The sequence below is a fragment of the Plecotus auritus genome (genome assembly GCF_963455305.1).
Source record: "Plecotus auritus genome assembly, chromosome: 4".
NCBI lineage: Eukaryota > Metazoa > Chordata > Mammalia > Chiroptera > Vespertilionidae > Plecotus > Plecotus auritus.
In genome coordinates, this window is record NC_137775.1 from 99,368,113 (window position 1) to 99,375,308 (window position 7,196).

A 7,196-nucleotide genomic window follows, 5' to 3' on the forward strand; every position below is an offset into this window, starting at 1 on the left:
GGTGCCGCCCCGCAGGGGCACGCCTCCACCCACACCTGCTCCCCACCAGCCCAGGCGCATCTGCGTGTGCAGGGCCTGCCCCAGAGGGCGTGCCGGGCCCCCGCTCTTTGTTCATGGGCCTCTGGGTCAGGTGGAGGCGAGTGCCAGGCCAAAGTGACTGCAGCCGGGCTCCCAGGAACACCCGAGGCAACACGCTGCCCCGTCCCGGACGCCGGGCATTAAGGGGGCATCTACACTCGGCTCGGGGGCCCCCCAGGCCCCTGGTCCTGGGGGCAGGGGCAGGGACAGGCCCCGGGAGCAGGTTCGTTTTCTCAGGATTCTGTTGGCGGGAACATACCAGGCAGCCCCTCCTGGGGGCCTGTGTTTATGGAGCCTCTAAGCCAAAGAGCTCGTTTGGGGGGCGGGTGCCCCCTCGATCAGAGTGGCGTGGGTGTGCCGGGCAGCCCCTGGCATCTGCATGTGTGTCGGTTTCTGGGGGATCAACTATGGGGGGGCACTGCAGCTGGACGGAGGCCACAGGGGTCATGGCTGTTTACATTGGGCGCCAGGGCGTGGCCTGCACCCCTCCTGATGTTTATGTGAGTGGCAGTGGGGTCCCTGCCTGGCACGACCGCCCCTGCCTCCCGCCCCCAGAGCCTGCGGAGTCCCTCAGAGGAGGTGCGAGTCCTGGTCTCACCCCGCATGCCCCACGCCTCGCCCGCAGCCGCCCGGACACACACGGTGGCCATGGATCCCGGCCACGAGGCCCTCCCCACGCGCACCAACCCCGGGGTCACCGTACACTGTTTTCATTCATAGACGCACTCCCCTCCAGCCCCCCGACCTGGGCTCAGTAACTTATTTGTTTGGCTCCGTGGAGGCTCCTCCGGGTTTGTCCTCAGGTGGTCTGTGGGTGTCTTTTAGAAAATGGTTATTTTATATGATTTGTCATGGAATTTGTTCTAATAAATCATCCTATCATGTGGCAAAAAAAAAGAAAAAAGAATTTTTTAGAATAGTTTGAGGAGAATAGGTGCTAGTTTTTTGAATGTTTGGTAAAACTCCCCTGGGAAGCCATCTGGATCAGAGCTTTTGTTTGCTGTGAGGTTTATTATTATTATTATTATTATTATTATTGTTATTGCTTCAATTTTATCAGTAGTTATCGGCCTATTCAGGCTTTCTGATTCTTCCTGATTGAGTTTTGGAGGATTGTATGTTTCTAAGAATATGTCCATTTTGTCCAGTTTGTTGGAATATAGTCATTTATAGTATTTTTTATGGTCATTTGTATTTCTGTGGTGTCACCTATTACTTCACCTCTTCTGTCTCTCATTTTATTTGGGTCCTCTCTCTTTGTTTCTTCATGAATCTGGCTAGGGGTTCAACAATCTTGTTTATCTTTTCAGAGAACCAGCTCTTGGTTTTATAGATCTTTGGTATTGTTTTTCTAGTCTTTATGTCATTTATTTCTGCTCTGATCTTTTTTTATAAGTATTTTTCATTTTTTAAAATATATTTTTACTGATTTCAGAGAGGAAGGGAGAGAGAAAGAGAAACGTCAATAATGAGAATCATTGAACAGCTGCCTCCCGCACATCCCACACTGGGGATTGAGCCTGCAACCCAGGAATGTGGCCTGACTGGGAATCAAACTGTGACCTCCTGGTTCATAGGTCAATGCTCAACCACTGAGCCATGCCAGCTGTGCGTTTATCTTGTTTTTTGAGGTAGGCCTGTAATGCTATGAACTTCCCTCTCAGAACTGCTTTCACCGTGTCCCATAGATTTGGGGTTGTTGTATGTTCATTGTCATTTGTTTCCAGGAAGTTTTTTATTTCTTTATCCCGTTGATAACCCATTTGTTGTTTAATAACATGCTATTTAACCTCCATCTGTTTGAATGTTTTGGGGTGTTTTTATTATAGTTGATTTCTAATTTCATTCCATTGTGGTCTGTGAAGATGCTTGATATGATTTCAATCTTCTTGAACTTGTAGAGCCTTAGTTTGTGTCCTAACATGTGGTCTTTGAAAATGTCCCATGTGCACTTGAAAGGAATGTATATTCTGCAGCTTTGGGGTGAAATGTTCTGAAAATGTCAATTAATTCCATCTGATCTAGTGTGTTGTTTAGGATCGCTATTTCTTTGTTGATTTTTTGTCTAGAAAACCAGTGATGCCTGACTGCTATGGCTCAGTGGTTGAATGTCGACCCTTGAACCAGGAGGTCATGGTTTGATTCCCAGTCAGGGCACATGCCAGGGTTGTGGGCTGGATCCCCAGTGGGGGGTGTGCAGGAGGCAGCTGATGATTCTCTCTCATCATTGATTTTTTTTCTCCCTCTCCCTTCCTCTCTGAAATCAATAAAAATATATTAAAAAGAAAACCAGTGACGTCAGTGGGGTGTTAAAGTCCCCACTATGATTGTATTGCTGTCAATATCTCACTTAAAATCTGCTACAAGTTTTTTTTATATATTTGGATGCTCCTGTATTGGGTGCATATCTGTTTACCAGAGTTGTATCCTCTTGTTGTATTGATCCCTTTAGTATTATGAAGTGTCCTTTTGTGACTGATTTATTTCACTTAGCTTAATGTCTTCAAGATGCATCCATGTTATAGATGTGTCAAAACTTCATTCCTGTCCTAGCTTGTTTGACTCAGAGGTTAGAGTGTTGGCCCAAGGACTGAAGGGTCAACAGGTTCAATTCCGGTCAAGGGCACGTACCTCAGTTGCAGGCTCAATCCCCGGCCCTGGTCGGGGTGCACGTGGGAGGCAACCAATCAATGTGTCTCTCTCACATTGATGTTTCTCTCTCTGTCTCTCTCCTGCTTACTTCCACTCTACCTAAAAACCAATGGAAGAAATATCCTCATGTGAGATTAATAACAACAACAAAAACTCTATCCTTTTTAGGGCTGAATAATATTCCATTATACATACATTTTGTTTATTCATTTATCTATTGATGGGCACTTGATTGCTTCTACCATTTGACTATTGTGCATAATGCTACTATGAACATGAGTGTACAAAAATATAAATCCAAATATGTATCTGCTTTCAATTCTTTTGGGTATATGCCCAGAAGTGGAATTGCTGGATCATATGGTAGTTCTTAATTCTTTGAGGAACCATCATACTACTTTCTATAATGGCTATACCATTTTACATTTCCACCAGCAGTGTACAAGAATCCCAGTTTCGCCCAGCCAGTGTGGCTCAGTGATTGAGTTTTGACCTATGAACCAGAAGGTCAGAGTTTGATTCCTGGTCAGGATACATGGCTAGCTTATGGACTCAGTCCTCAGTGTGGAGTATGTAGGAGTCAGCCAATCAATAATTCTCTCTCATTATTGATGTTTCTATCTCTCTCCCTCTCCCTTCCTCTCTGAAATAAATACATACATATTAATAATTTTTAAAATATTCTTATAAAAAAAAGAATTCCAGTTTCTCTACATTCTCACCAAGTTATTTTCTGCTTTGCTTCATCCTATCTAATAAAGAGGGAATATGCTAATTGACCATCATGCCCTCACAAAGATGGCAGTACCCAGAGCCACAAGATGGTGGCACCCAGTCCCCTCAGCCCCGCTGGGGCAGCAGGCGTGCGGCATGGCCGGGCCCGCCCCCAGGTGGGTCTGGACACTCCGTGCACCTGCCTCCAGAGTCCCCCAGTCCTCTCAGTCCCCCAGCTGCCCAGGGCCGGCCCGAGGCACAGGCAAGCCTCAGATGGCAGCTGCCCAGCCGCCCAGGGCCGGCCCAAGGTGCAGGTAAGCCTCGGATGGCAGCTGCCCAGCCGCCCAGGGCTGGCCCAAGGCAGCAGGTAAGCCTTGGATGGAAGCTGCCCAGACACCCAGGGCCGGCCCAAGGTGCAGGCAGGCCTCTGATGGTGGCTGCCCAGCCACCCAGGGCCGGCCCAAGGTGCAGGCAAGCCTTGGATGGCGGCTGCCCAGCTGACGCCCGAGGTGCAGGCAAGCCGCCGATGGCAGCTGCTCAGTTGCCCAGGGCCAGCCCAAGGCACAGGCAAGCCTTGGATGGTGGCTGCCAGCCACCCAGGGCCACCCAAGGCTCAGGTAACCAAGGCTGGCCAAGACTTGCGCTGCCGGCAGTGGCAGCAGCAGAGGTGTGATGGGGGCGTCGCCTTCCTGATTGCCAGGTCACCTCCCACCCCTGAGGGCTCCCGGACTGTGAAAGGGAGCAGGCCAGGCTGAGGGTCCCCCCATCCCATGCATGAATTTTCATGCACCGGGCCTCTAGTTTTAAATAATAGCCATCCTCCTAATGGGTGTGAAATGGAATCTCATTGTAGTTTTGATTTGCATTTCCCCAGTGATTAGTCATGTTGAGCATCTTTTCATGTGCCCATTGACCATTTATATATCTTCTTTGGAGAAATGTCTATTCAAGTCCTATTGGATCATTGTTACATCCATTCTACCAATCTTTTTCTTTGTGTGTGTGGTAAAATATACATAAAATTTACCATTTTAGCCATTTAAAAATAAGTAACTCCGTGGCATTAAATTAATAATGTTGTGCAATCATTACCAATCCTTGTATTTTAATTGGTGAGGTTAATCCATTTATATTTAAAGTGATTACTGATAGTGAAGGACTTACTTTTGCCATAGTATTGTTTTCCATGTCATATCTTTTTTGTTTCTCAATCCTTCCAATACTATCTTCCTTTGTATCTGCTTTTTTCCTAGTATACCATTTTTATTTCCACTTCATTTCCTAGTTGTTTTCTTAGTGGTTACCATGGGGATTACAATGAACATCCTAAGATTAACAGCTGATTTATCATCCGAAACCATGGAGGCCAGAAACCAATAGGATGATATATTTAAAATACCAACAGGAAAAACAGAAAACAAAAAACCTGGCTGTCAATAATTGCATATCCAGAAATACTATTCTTCAAAATTAAGGAGAAGTTAAGACATTCCCAGATAAACAAAAACTAATGAAATTCATTGCTACCAGAACTACTGTCCTACAAGAGATGCTAAAGGGAGTCCTCAGACTAAAACAAAAAAGCACTAGATGAAAACTAGTAAGAAATAAAATAATTGGTAAAGGTAACTCCAAGGTATATATAAAGACTAGTATTATTGTATTTTATGTAACTCCTCTTTTATGTTTCTTATATGATTTAAAAGATATATAAAGCAATAATTATAAATCTATGTTAACATACACACAATGTGTAGAGATGAATTTGTAGCAACAACATAAAATGTGTGTGTACGTACAGAATTGGATAGGAGAAATTAATGTATGCTATTGAAACTAAGATGGTATGGCCCTGGCTAGTTTGGCTCAGTGGATAGAGCAACAGTCTTCAGACTGAAGGGTCCCGGGTTCAATTCTGGTCAAGGGCACATGCCAGGGTTGTGGGCTTGATCCCCAGTAAAGGGTGTGCAAGAGGCAGCCAATGAATGATTATCTCGCATCACTGATGGTGTTATCTTTCTCTCCCTCTCCCTCCCTCTCTGAAATATAAAGTGTAAAAAAAAAAGAAAGAAACTAAGATGGTATTAACTCAACCTAGAATGTTATAAATGTATCTATTTCTTCTTAAGAGTACTTTGGTAATTTGTGTCTTCAGATGTATTCTCCATTTTAAATAATTTGTTGATTTTATTGGCATAAAGTTGTTCCTACTATTTCCTTTATTTTTCTTTTATTATCTGTAGAAACTGTTGTAATGTTACATCTCTCATTCCTGATTTTGGTGACTTGTATTTTCTTTTTTTCTGGTCAATCTGACCAGAGGTTTATCAACTTTGTTGATCTTCTCAAGAAGTAGCTTTTGGGAGAAACCAAGATGGCGGCATAGGTAAGCACCTAAACTGCTGCCTCACACAACAATTTCAAAACTACAACTAAAAGACAGAACGGACACCATCCAGAACCACAGGAAAGCTGGCTGAGTGAAAATTCTACAACTAGAAGGAAAGAGAAAAGCTCACAGAGAATTGGAGGTACGGCAAAGGGGCTTTGTGTGCGCAGAGAGGAAGGGCGGCTGAGAGCCTGGCTGACTTTCTCTGGCGGAAGGGGGAAGGAAGCCCCCGACCACACTGAACCCCAGTTCTGACTGCACTGAACCCCAGTTCCAGGCGAGCCCCTGGGGACCCACACCCTTACGGGGGGGAATCTGGACTCTCGGGCGGAGACTCGGGAGCCGGGGAAGGCAGAGGTCTGAAGGCACACGCGTGCCAGTGCGCACAAAGGCTGCGGAGGTTGCCACAGGCTTTCCCTAGTGGGAGTCAGAAGCTCCTGACTGCACTGAGCCCCAGTTCTGACTGCACTGAACCCCAGTTCCAGGCGAGCCCCTGGGGACCCATGCTCTTGTGGGGGGAATCTGGACTCTCGGGCGGAGATTTGGGAGCCGGGGAAGGCAGAGGTCTGAAGGCGAGTGTGTGCGCGCAAGGGCAAGGCTGACAGGAAGCCAAGACTGTCTGCTCCGCCCTGAGACTCCACCCCATCCAAGCTGAGCACAGAGGCTATTGCAATTTGGCAAGTCTAATCCTATAAGGCTGTCTCTAGCACCGAACTTCTCCCAGCATAGACACAGCTGATCCTTACAGCCAACTGGCCTGGAGGTCAATTCCTCCCAGTGATACCAACAACAATCAAGACTTAATTACAACAAGGCTGTACACACAGTCCACAAAGGGGTGCACCAAGAGTGTCCACCTCAGGTTAACTGGGGAGGCCGACCTACTGGGCCATATAGGAAACCTAGCACACAAATCTACCCTACCAACTCAGGGAAGCAGTGAAAATGCAGCATCAAAGAAACAGATCACAAACGAAAGAAATGGAGGAAAACAAACGACTGGATATAGAATTCAAAACCACAGTTATAAGGCTTTTCAAGAATATCCTAGAAAAGGCCGATAAATATAACGAGACCCTCGAAGATATGAAAAAGGACCAACTAGAAATTAAACATACACTGACTGAAATAAAAAATATTATACAGAGACCCAAAAACAGACTAGAGGAACACAAGAATCAAGTCAAAGAATTGAAATACAAAGAAGCAAAAAACACTCAACCGAAAAAGCAAAAAGCAAAAAAAAAATCCAAAAAGTTGAAGATAGTGTAAGAAGACTCTGGGACAACTTCAAGCGTACCAACATCAGAATTATGGGGGTGCCAGAAGAGAGAGAGCAAGATACTGAAAACATATTGGAAGA